An 11776-nucleotide genomic window follows, 5' to 3' on the forward strand; every position below is an offset into this window, starting at 1 on the left:
AAATGCGTCAAATCAACATGCTGTACATCTTAAGAATGATTATAAATTTTATAAATGGCTGAAAAAATGTAAAAGAAAAATAATATTTCCTGGCATGTGGAAATTACATAAAATTAAAATTTCAGCATCCATAAATAATATTTTTGGAACATAATCAAGGTTTTTTTTGTGGCAAGAATTCTATTAATACAATTGTAAGTCTACAATAAAATAGACAAAATGTTGTACACAGATCTCTAAATCTTTTTTATCTTGATTAACTGAAACTTTCTACCCACTTTGTACAGTAACTTCTCATTTTTATCTCCTCCCAGGCATCACTCTACTCCCTGTTTCTGAGTTTGACTATTTTAGATACCTCATCTGAACGGAATCATACAGTACTTGTTCTTTTATAACTGGATTATTTTACATAGAATAACATCCTACAGATTCATCTATGTTGTTGAAAACAGTACAATTTCCGGGGCGTCTGGGTGGCTCAGCTGTTAAGCATGTGCCTTTGGCTCAGGTCATGATCCCAGAGTCCTAGGACTGAGCCCTGCGTCGGGCTCCCTGTTCAGCGGGAAGCCTGCTTCTCCCTCTCACACTCCCATTGCTTGTGTTCCCTCTCTTGCTGTCTCTCTTTGTCAAATAAATAAATAAAATCTTTAAAAAAAAATAAAATGGTACAATTTCCTTATTTTTCAAAGCTAAATATTATTCCGCTGTGTGTGTGTGTGCGTGCGCACGTGTGTGCAACATTTTCTGTATTTGTTAGTCTGCTGGCGGATATTTAGGTTGTTTCCATATCTTCTCTGTTGTGAAAAACCCTGCAATGAACACAGAAGTGCAGATATATCTTCCAGATTCTGGTTTTAATTCCTTTGGATATATACTCCCCAATGGAATTACTAGATCACATGGTAGTTCTATTTTTAATTTTTTCAGGAATTTCCACACGGTTTTCCATAGCAGCTGCACCATTTTACATTCTCATCAATAATATACAGGGTTCCAATTTCTTCATATTCTCACAAATGCTTATTATTTTTGTTGTTTTGATAATAACCATCCTAATAGATGTCAGATGATATCTCACTGTAGTTTTGATTTGCATTTCCCTGACAATTAGTAATGTCCAACTTTTTTTTTTCATATACCTGCTAGCTATTCATATGTCTTTGGAAAAATGTCTATTCAAGTCCTTTGCCCATGTTTTAAGCAGATTATTTGCTTTTTTGCTATTGAGCTGAAGGACTTCCCTATATATTTTGGACAATTAACCCCTTTATTAGACATGGTTTGAAAGATTTTTCTCCCATTCCATAGGTGGCCCCCTTTTCTGCGCAGAAGCTTTTTACTTTGATGTAGTCCCACTGCCAATTTTTGCTTTTGTTGTCTTTGATTTTGGTGTTTTATCCAAATACCTTTGTCAAGATCAATATCACAAAGCTTTTGCCTATGCTCCTATGTTTTCCTCTAGGGGTTTCAATTTCAGGTCTTATATATATGTCTTGAATCCATTTAGTTGATTTTTGTGTATGGGGTTAGATAAGGATCCAATCTCATTCTGTCACATGTGGATACCCAGTTTTCCTAGCATCATTTGTTGAAGAAACTATCCTTTCCTCATTATGCATTTTGCAACTTTATTGAAGATCAATTGACCATATAGGCATGACTTTATTTCTGTCATCTCTATTTTATTCCACTGGTCTATATGTCTGTTTTTATGCCAGTATCACACTGTTATAATAACTGTAGCTTGAGAACTCATAGCTTGGAAAAGCCTAAAATATTTATTATTTGTTCCTTGACAGGAAAAGTTTACCCATCCTGAACTAGACAAAAATGCGACTTCAGGAGATATCCAGCCTCACCATTAACCCAGGGAGAATTCTATTAGTGAATTATGACACAAAGCCATTGTATCTAGAAAATAGTGGTTGGCACTGCTATAATCCTTTGGATTGGTCATTGACCATGGAAGTCATGACCCATGCAGGTTGCTGGAGAGTCTAATCTCTTAAGCATCTCAATAATATAGTTTTTATCAGCCCAATACCATCCTCCAGAGAAGGGCGCAGATGTGAGCTACTAACGCCCAACAGCTGTTACTGCTAGGAAATTCATGTCCTGGCCTGGTAAATGGCATCTGGGCAGTCCAACAGCCTCTGTTACAGACAGCAACACTAGTGTCTTACATATACTGAAATGCTTTCACTGCAAACCATGTGTCTGAATATCCAGATTATATAATATTTGCATCCTTACAACTCAAGGACTGATACATGTAGTGTTAAAGCATTCTTAGGAATATATCTGGCAGCATCAATTACGATTACAAATATGCATACCCTTTAAGCTAACAATCCTACTAGAGGAAATTTCCCTATCTATATACCAGAAAATATTTACGAGGAAGTTTAATGAAACATTTAATGATATTTACAAAGAGCTTATCAGAGACAAATTGTTGATTTGTACATAACCAAATGAAATAAGCATAAAAAAAATTATCAAAATACATGCTAACGTGTTAGCAAGAATTTTCTTTGAGTGATAAATAGTATCTGCTTCTCTCATTTTTATTTCTGAATATGTTGTTTCTATGAACAAATTTTCACACACATAAAGGATAAAGTCATACAGTGTATGAACTATATAAATAATGGAATATTTTTAAATTTTTTATTATAGAAATATTTAAATAAAAAAGAGAGACCACAGTAAAATAAATACACGTACACATCACTTAGATGTCAGTTGCTGGCATTATGTCACAATTCTTTTATTTTATTGCTGCTGCTCAAGTACATTAAAGATACCAAGACATTTCACTCCTAAATACTTCAGAATTTCTCACTAGAACATAATATTTCCTAACATAACCAAAATATCATAAAACTTCTAACAAAATGATTTGTGGCTTTCACCTAATAACCATTCCTATTCAAATTTCCCCAATTAACTTTTTCTTTCAATTTTAAAAAATTGTGGCAAAACACAAAAACATAAAATTTATCATCATCTGAAGCCTTTATTACGTAGATTCGTACTGTAGTACAACCATCACCACCATCCACCTCCAAAACAATTTTCATCTCAAAAAATTGAAAATCTATACCCACTAAACAATGACTTCCCATTCCCCCCTTCTCCTCAACCTCTGGCAACCATCATTCTACTTTCTCTGATTTTGATTACCCTAAGTACTTCATTAAGTAGATGTATCTGTCTTTATGACTGGCTTATTTAGCATAATGTCCTCAAGGTCCCTCCATGCTGTAGTATGTCAGAACTTGCTCCTTCTAAAGCCTGAATAATATTCCATTGTATGCATACAACACAGTTTGCTTATCTAGCTGTTTACTACAGATAACTGACTTGCTTTCCACACTTCAACTACAGCTAATAAGCCTACTGTAAACATGAAAGTGCAGATATCTCTGACACCCTGCTTTCAATTTTTTGAGTATATACCCAGAAGTGAGATCACTTAATCATTTTGAAAATCTATTTTTAATTTTTTGAGGAGCTGCCATAATGTTCACACCGCAGCTATATCATTTTAGATTCTCATCAACAGTGCACAGAGTTCCAATTTCTCCAAATCCTTGCCAATTTTTATTTTCTGTTTTTCATAGTAGTGATCTTAATGGGTGTGAAGTTGTACCTCATCACAGCCTTCATTATCATTTCCCTAGTAATTAGTGATGTTGAGCATCTTTTCATGTGCTGTCTATTTGCATATCTTCTTTGGAGAAATTTTAGAGTCAAGTACTTTGTTCATTTCTTAATGCAGGTGTTTGATATTTTGTTGTTGAATTTTAGGAGTTTCCATATACTCTGGATAGTAATATCACATACATGATTTGCAAATATTCCATCCCATTAGTTACCTTTTACTCTGTTGACGGTATTTGTTTTAAATCTTCATTAAGTCCAATTTGTCTATTTTTTCTTTTGCCTTTGCGTTTGCTGTCATATCTAAGAAATCATTGCTAAATCCAACGCTATGAAATTTTTCCCCTATGTTTTCTTCTAAGAGTTTTGTAGTTTTAGGTCTTACATATAAGGGCTTTGATCCATTTTAAGTTAATTTTTTTTATGCAGCTTTAAGTAAGGATCCAACTTGTTTCTCCTATATGCGGATGTCCAGTTTTCCCCAGCATCACTGGTAGAAGAGACTGTCCTTTTTCCATTGAATTGTCTTGGTACCCTTGTCAAAAATTATTTGGCCACATATGCAAGGGTTAATTCTGAACCCAATACCACATTGTTTTGATTACCACAGATTTAAAATAAGAAAGTGTGAGTCCTCATGCTTTTCTTGGTTGGTTTTATATTTATAGAAATTTGTCCATTTCATCAAGGTCATCCAATTTGTTGTCATGCAATTATTGAGAATAATCTCTTAAAATCTTTTTTTTTTTAATTTCTGTATAATGGTAGTAATGTCTCCACTTTCATTTCTGATTTTAGTAATTTAAGGGTTCTTTTTTTTCCTTAGTCTAAGTAAAGATTTGTCACTTTTGTTGATATTTTTTAAGAGTTAATTTTTGGTTTTGTTGATTTTCTCTATTGTTTTTTCTTAGTCTGCTTTTTTATTATTTCTTCCTTTTTTCTAGCTTTGTGTTTAGTTTTTTTCTGTTCCTTTTGTTCCATAAGTTATAAAGATAGGTTGTTGATTTAAGACCTATCTTCTTTTTTAATGTGAGCTTTTATAGCTATAAATTTCCTTTGGCACTGTTTTTTCTATGTCTTATAAGTTTTGGGATGCTGTATTCTCATCTTCATTTGTCTTTATTTTTTTAATTTCCCTCATGATTTTTTCTTGGACTCATTGATTTTTTTAAGAGTATGTTGTTTAATTTCCTCAAATCTCTGTGTTTTCCAGTTTTCCATCTGTTACTGATTTCTAACTTCATCCTGTTATGGTCAGAGATAATACTTTGCATGGTATCTATCTTTTTAGATCTACTGAGACTTAATTTATGGCCAAAATATGTTATAGCCTATAAAACATCCCATATGTACTTGAGAAGAATTTGTATTATGTTGCTGCTGTCTATGCAGAGTGTCCTGCATATGTTTGTCAGATCTAGTAGTTTTACTGTGCTGTTCATCAGTCCTCTATGACCTTGCTCATCTCTTATCTGGTTGTTCTATTCACCGACAGTGCGGTATTAAAGTTTGCAAATATTATTACTGATATTTTTGTCTATTTTCTCCTTCATTTCTATCCATCTTTGCTTCATATATTCTGATGATCTGTTATTAGGCACATAAATATTTATAACTTTACATCTTCTTGATGCATTGACCATTTTATTAACACAGAATGTCCTTTTTCGTCTCTTACTAACTTTCTTGATATAAAGCCTATTTGTATGATATTAATATAGTCACTCCTGCTCTCATTAATATCTTTTTCCATCCATTCACTTTCAAATCATTTGTGTCTTTGGATCTAAAGTGAGTTTCCTATAGATAACATATAGTTGAATCATGGTGGTGGTTGTTTTTTTTAAATATATTCTGCCAATCTGTATTTTAACCGGAGCCGAAACCACTTCTATTAAAGTAATTACAGATAAGGAAGGGTTTACTCCTGTCATTTTGCTATTTGTTTTCTATTTGACAGATTTTTTGTCCCCCACTTTTTGAATTACTGTCTTCTGTTTAGTTTTTTTTATAATGAAATGTTTTCATTCCCTTCTCATTTTCTTTTGTGTATACTCAAGCTTTGTGTGTTTGTGTTACAATGGGAATTACATTTAACATCTTAGAATTATAACATTTTAATTCTAATTCGTATGATCTCAATAACATACAAAAACTCTGTTCCTTTTATAACTCTGTCCCACCTACTTCAGTTGTTGTCACAAAATTATATCTTCATCCACTGTATGTCTAGTAACACAAGCTAATAATAATTTTCAAAAGCATTCGTCTCTTATGTAGAAAACAAAATGTGGAATTACAAACCAAAGTTACAATACTTGTTTATAATTACACATGTATTTACTTTTACTGCAATCTATATATCTTCATATTACTTTGATTTATCACCTAATGCCCTTTCATTTAAACCTGCAAGGCCCCATTTAATATTTCTGTAGAGCACATCTGTTAGTATTGGACTCCCTCTGCTTTTGTTTACCTGGAAATTCTTAATTTCTTCCTCACGTTTGAAGAACAACTTTTTGGATATAGGATTCTTGGCTGACAGTTTTTATTTTAACACATGAAATCAGCCCACTATCTTCGGCCCTCCAAAATTTCTGATGAGAAATCTGTTAATCTTATTGAAAATCCCTGGTATAGCATGAGTCACTTCTCTCTTGATGCTTCCAAGACAGCTTTTATGTCTATGGCTTTTTGACACTTCTTTTTTTAAAGATTTTATTTATTTATTTAGCAGAGAGAGAAGAGAGAGCACAGGAGCAGGGGTAGCAGCAGGCAGAGGGAGATGAGCAGGGAGCTGAGCTGAGCAGGGAGCCTGAGCAGGGAGCCTGATGCGGGATTTATGACCTGAGCTGAAGACAGATGCTTAACCAAATGAGCGACCCAGGCATCCCACTGACACTTTGATTATAATGTGTCTTGGTATGGGTATCTTTGAGTTCATCATACTTGGAAGTTTGTAGAGCTTTTTAGATGTTTACATTCATATATTTCATCAAATATGGAAAATGATCTGCTACTGTTTCTTCAAATATTCTTTCTTCTCTTTCTATTCTCCTCTAAAACTCCCATCATATATATGTTGATCCATTTGAACTGTTCTTTTTCATTTTTCTATTCCTCAGAATCAATTTCAGTTGTGCCACCTTTTTGTTCCTGATTCTTTTTTCTACCTGCTTACATGAGTCCTCTAGTGAATTTTTCATTTCAGTTACTGTACTTTCCCAATCCAGAATTTCTTTTTCAAGTCTTTTTAGGTTTTCTCTTTATTGGTATTTCTATTTTTATCATACATTGTTTTCTTGATATTCTCCAGCTCTTCCTTGATCTTTAAGCATCTTTAAGACAGTTGTTCTACAGTCTGTCTAGAAGTTCTGCCATCAAGTTTTTCTCATATACAATTTCTATTCATTTTTTTCCTTTGAATGGTACATACTACCCTGTTTCTTTATATGCTTTATGATTTCTTTTAACTGAAGACTAGATATGTGACTCAATTAATATGGTACGTCAGGAAATCAGATTATCTCCCACCCCCAGGGTTCCCTAGGTTTTGTTTCTTTTGATTTTATGAATGTAGGCTGCTTGGTGCTGAGGATCAACCTAAGGCATCTTTTCAGAGACAGCACCTTTCCCTGGACTTGCCTGCTGACTTTCTAATTTCTCCTGGATATGCAGCTGCTTTTGAATGTCCTAGTCTTCAATGTCTGGCTCCCAAAAGAGAAAGAAGAGGGAAAAAAAGGGGGGGGGAAGGTGCTGATTCTTCAAATCCCCTAGGTATTAACTTAGCTGGAGCGGGAGGGGCTCATAAGAATAAGGGGAAGTGCAGTAACAATTGCCTCTTGCCTATTTGTCTACACCTCTGAGATCCTAAGTGCCACATCAGCAATCAGAACACTGATCCCCCATATTTAGAGAATAGGGTCCTTATTGCTTACCCTGGCTTTCACAATCCGCGAAAAGCTCCTCCAGAAACAAATGCACAGCTGCCTGCCACCGGGCTGGAGGATGGGGTATGGGTGGCTACCACTAAACTAAGAGCTGAAATTGAAAAAAATTCACCACAATTTATTGTCCATTCCTTCTTCCCCTGGAAGTTACAAGCTGTCAACAGACTCCAGAGTTCCAGATCTTACATTTATATCAGACAGATTCTGCCAGTGTAATTGTCTTGCAGGTGGAAAGTCAGATTCCTGGTTCTCCCGACTCCACCACATCTTCCCAGTATCCAATAATAGAATACTTTTAATGTAAAAGTGGAATCAATATAAATTCCCATCAGTAGAGAAATAGCTATGAAACTGTAAAATATCCATTCAAGGGAATATGTCAATCATGCAAAATTTCCCTTAGATCCATAGCAATTACCTTGAAAGAATTTCAAGTATAAACACATTATTTGTTTTCTAATCTATATACATATAAAAAATAGAATATTTAGAAAACACTTTTATGTACTACTTAAACTAAATCAGAGTAACTTGACCATTAACTCATAATCTTAAAATGATATACATCATTATCATGAAGAGATACAAAATAAATTTTGTATTCTACACATATTTTTCAAATGGCCAGCAAACATGTATAGAATCAATTTAAATTATATTTAAAAAAATTAATGGCAACTAAATAATCAAGATTGTAATATTTCATATATAAACCCTAAAATCATTCAGATAGAAAGCATCTTCAATTAAAAACACTATTCACTAGAGACATTTCATGCTGTCAGTCATTTGCAATTATAAAACTATATATCCTTAGTTACATTTATTGTTGAATGTATTTTTAAAAATATTTGAGTGAGGGGCTCCTAGGTAGCTCAGTTGGTTAAGTGTCTGCCTTTGGCTCAGTTCATGATCGCAGAGTCCTAGGATCCAGCCCCGCATAGGGCTCCCTGTTCCCTGTTCAGCAGGGAGCCTGCTTCTCCCTCTCCCTCTGCCCTTCCCACCCACCTGCCCTGGCTCCTCCTTGCTCTCTCTCTCATGTGCTCTCTCTCTCAAATAAATAAATAAAATCTATTTTTTAAAAAAAAGTAGTTTGAAAACTACCTCCTATTTAAAAATACAAAAATATCTGAGTGAACTGAATGATGTGTCCTAGGCCAAATGATATCCCAACCCAGTTCTCTAAATTCTTCCTTCATTTCTCTAACAAATTACCCTGTACCAAGCACTGCTGAGGTTGTGCAGTTGTAAAGAGCTAAGCGTATTAGATATTTGCACTTTCAGCTGATGTGCTGTGATAAGACAAGGTCTCTAGAGAGAAGCTGACTTTTGGCAATTTGCAAAATCTCTATGGAAACTTTGCAGTTTGTTTAAATTTTTTTCATAGAATAGAAAGCCAAATTAGCCAGTGATAATATCCATAAGTAATCAAATTTTAATAAAACCAACAAAATAAACATCTGGTCTACTTTAAATACTATAACACTATTGCTGTTTTATTTCAACATAAAAATTCATTTCTCTTTTCTAAAAATATAAGTCTACATGAAAATCTGAAAATATTCGGGAAGTTTTATTTTCTCTTCCATAATTTGTTTTTCTCTTTCATTCTTGGAAATACGATATAGAAGTAGCTTAAAATGTCATATAGTCTACCTCTTTGTCTCCTAAATTATTCAGGTATATGAATATCAATTCAGCCAACAAGAATATGTTGCTATAGGTTAGTATATGGGAAAAAGAGATAGTAGAAAAGCAAATTTAAAAAGCGTACAGGGGCGCCTGGGTGGCACAGCGGTTAAGCGCCTGCCTTCGGCTCAGGGCGTGATCCCGGAGTTATGGGATCGAGCCCCACATCAGGCTCTTCTGCTATGAGCCTGCTTCTTCCTCTCCCACTCCCCCTGCTTGTGTTCCCTCTCTCGCTAGCTGTCTCTATCTCTGTCGAATAAATAAATAAAATAAAATGTTTAAAAAAATAAAAATAAAATAAAAAATTAAAAAATAAAAAGCGTACAAATTTTGGAAAATACCTGAGGAAAATGCTGTGTTTTACCCACTTCAATACTACCACTAAACCGAATTGATGTTATAGTTGTAAAATAAATATTCAATTTCCTTCTACTTTGGACTGTACTTTTATGTTTTTCTTGCCCAGGCTAAATGATTTTCATTCCATTGTGAAACCCACTTAAAATAATCATGCATGATGAGAAAGTTTTAGAAAATTACAAAAGGCAAAGCTTTTGTCACAGCTAAAATTTCATTCATTCTTTCTTTTCTTTCATTTAATAAGCACTCATTGATTTAGCAGTATACTGACATTTCTAAGAAAACAATAATGATGGAACTTAGGTCTTTCCCTCCAGAAAAATATAGTATACTTTAATGGAAGTTGGGTACATATAAATGTATTCAAGTAAGTAAGTTTACTAAATTATCAAAGGAGCTATTATAAAAGTCTGTATAGTGCCCATATGAAGCCAATAATAAGCAGTCAATTCTATCTGTAAGAATAGTTTTGCTGTTTTATGATAATGCATTTATTCAGTGCATGTGTGTGTATTGAACATTTGTTAACTCAAAGCATGCACAAACATAAATAAGCCATATGAAGACAGAATTCTCCAAGGGGTTGCTACATGATATTTCACAACAGATCTTTTCAGATTCTGACAACATAGGCAAAAAAGTAGCTGTCAGTTTCCATACCGGCATTACTTTTTTAAACTTATGCTAAATTAAATGTCAGGGTAAATAGCCAAAGAAAAGATAAATAGATATGCTTTTTAATCAAAATGATAATAGAATTTTAATGTATTTCCCTATTGAGCTGTTTTATCCTTTCATCTATAAAGTAGTATTTTTTCTTGTGTGCTACCTGTGATCTCTTCCATCATGATTACTTTGCCTATCCCACTCAATTTGATATTTCTCTAATCCTTAATTTATCACATTGTCTCAATCTACTTAATATCTCTTTTTCCTTGTGATTTCTGCCTTAGCTTGACATTTTTCAAACCCAAGGGTAGAAATATGTTAAATTCAACACTTATAAATAATTCCATCAATACTATAAACAAATGAGAGCAATAGTGGCTATACTTCTATCAGAAAAAATTACTTTAAGACAAAAATTGCCACAAGAGACAAAGAACATTATATAATGATAAAAAGGTCAATTCACCAGGAAGATGAAACAATTAGAAATATACACACACCCAGCATCAAAGCACCTAAACATATAAAGCAGACATTACCAGAAACGAAAAGAGAAAAGAGACAGCCACACAATAATAGGAGACTTCAATACACTACTTTCAATAATGCACAGAACATGCAGACAGAAAGTCAATAAGCATAGAGTGGACCTGAACAACATTACTGATCAAATGGACCTAACAGACAAACTCAAAACATTCTACCCAATGGCAGGGGCATATACATTCCTTTCAACTGCACATAGAAACATTCTTCAGTATAGATCACGTCAGGTTAAAAACAAAGTCTTAACAAATTTACGAAGATGGAAATCACAGCAAGAATCTTTTTCCAACTACTGTCAAAATGAGGCAAGAAATCAACAGAAGAAAAACTTGAAAATTCAAAATATGGGAAAATTAAACCATACACTCTTGAACAACCTATGGTTCAAAGAAGAAATCATAAGGGAAATTAGAAAATATCCCGAGACAAATGAAAACAAAGCATTACACATCAAAATGTACAAGATATAGTAAAAGCAGTACTAAGAAAGAATTTTATAAAGAATTTATATAAGAATTTATAATAAATGTCCACATTAAAAAAATTTCAAATAAACAATCTAATTTTACACCTCAGGGAATAAGAAGAACAATAACAAATTCTTATATAAGAATTTGTATAAGAATTTATAGTTCTTATATATATTTATATAAGAATTCTTATATAAGTACAACAACAAATTCTTATATAAGAATTTATAATAAATGTCCACATTAAAAAAATTTCAAATAAACAATCTAATTTTACACCTCAGGGAATAAGAAGAACAACAACAAACTAAGCCAAAAGTTAACAGAAGGAAGGAAATAATAAAAATTAGAGCAGACATAAACAAAACAGAGAACAGAAAAATAGAAAAAAAAAATCGAGCTTACAAAGTCGATTTTTTT

The sequence above is a fragment of the Ursus arctos genome, unplaced genomic scaffold (assembly GCF_023065955.2).
Source record: "Ursus arctos isolate Adak ecotype North America unplaced genomic scaffold, UrsArc2.0 scaffold_10, whole genome shotgun sequence".
NCBI classification, from domain to species: domain Eukaryota; kingdom Metazoa; phylum Chordata; class Mammalia; order Carnivora; family Ursidae; genus Ursus; species Ursus arctos.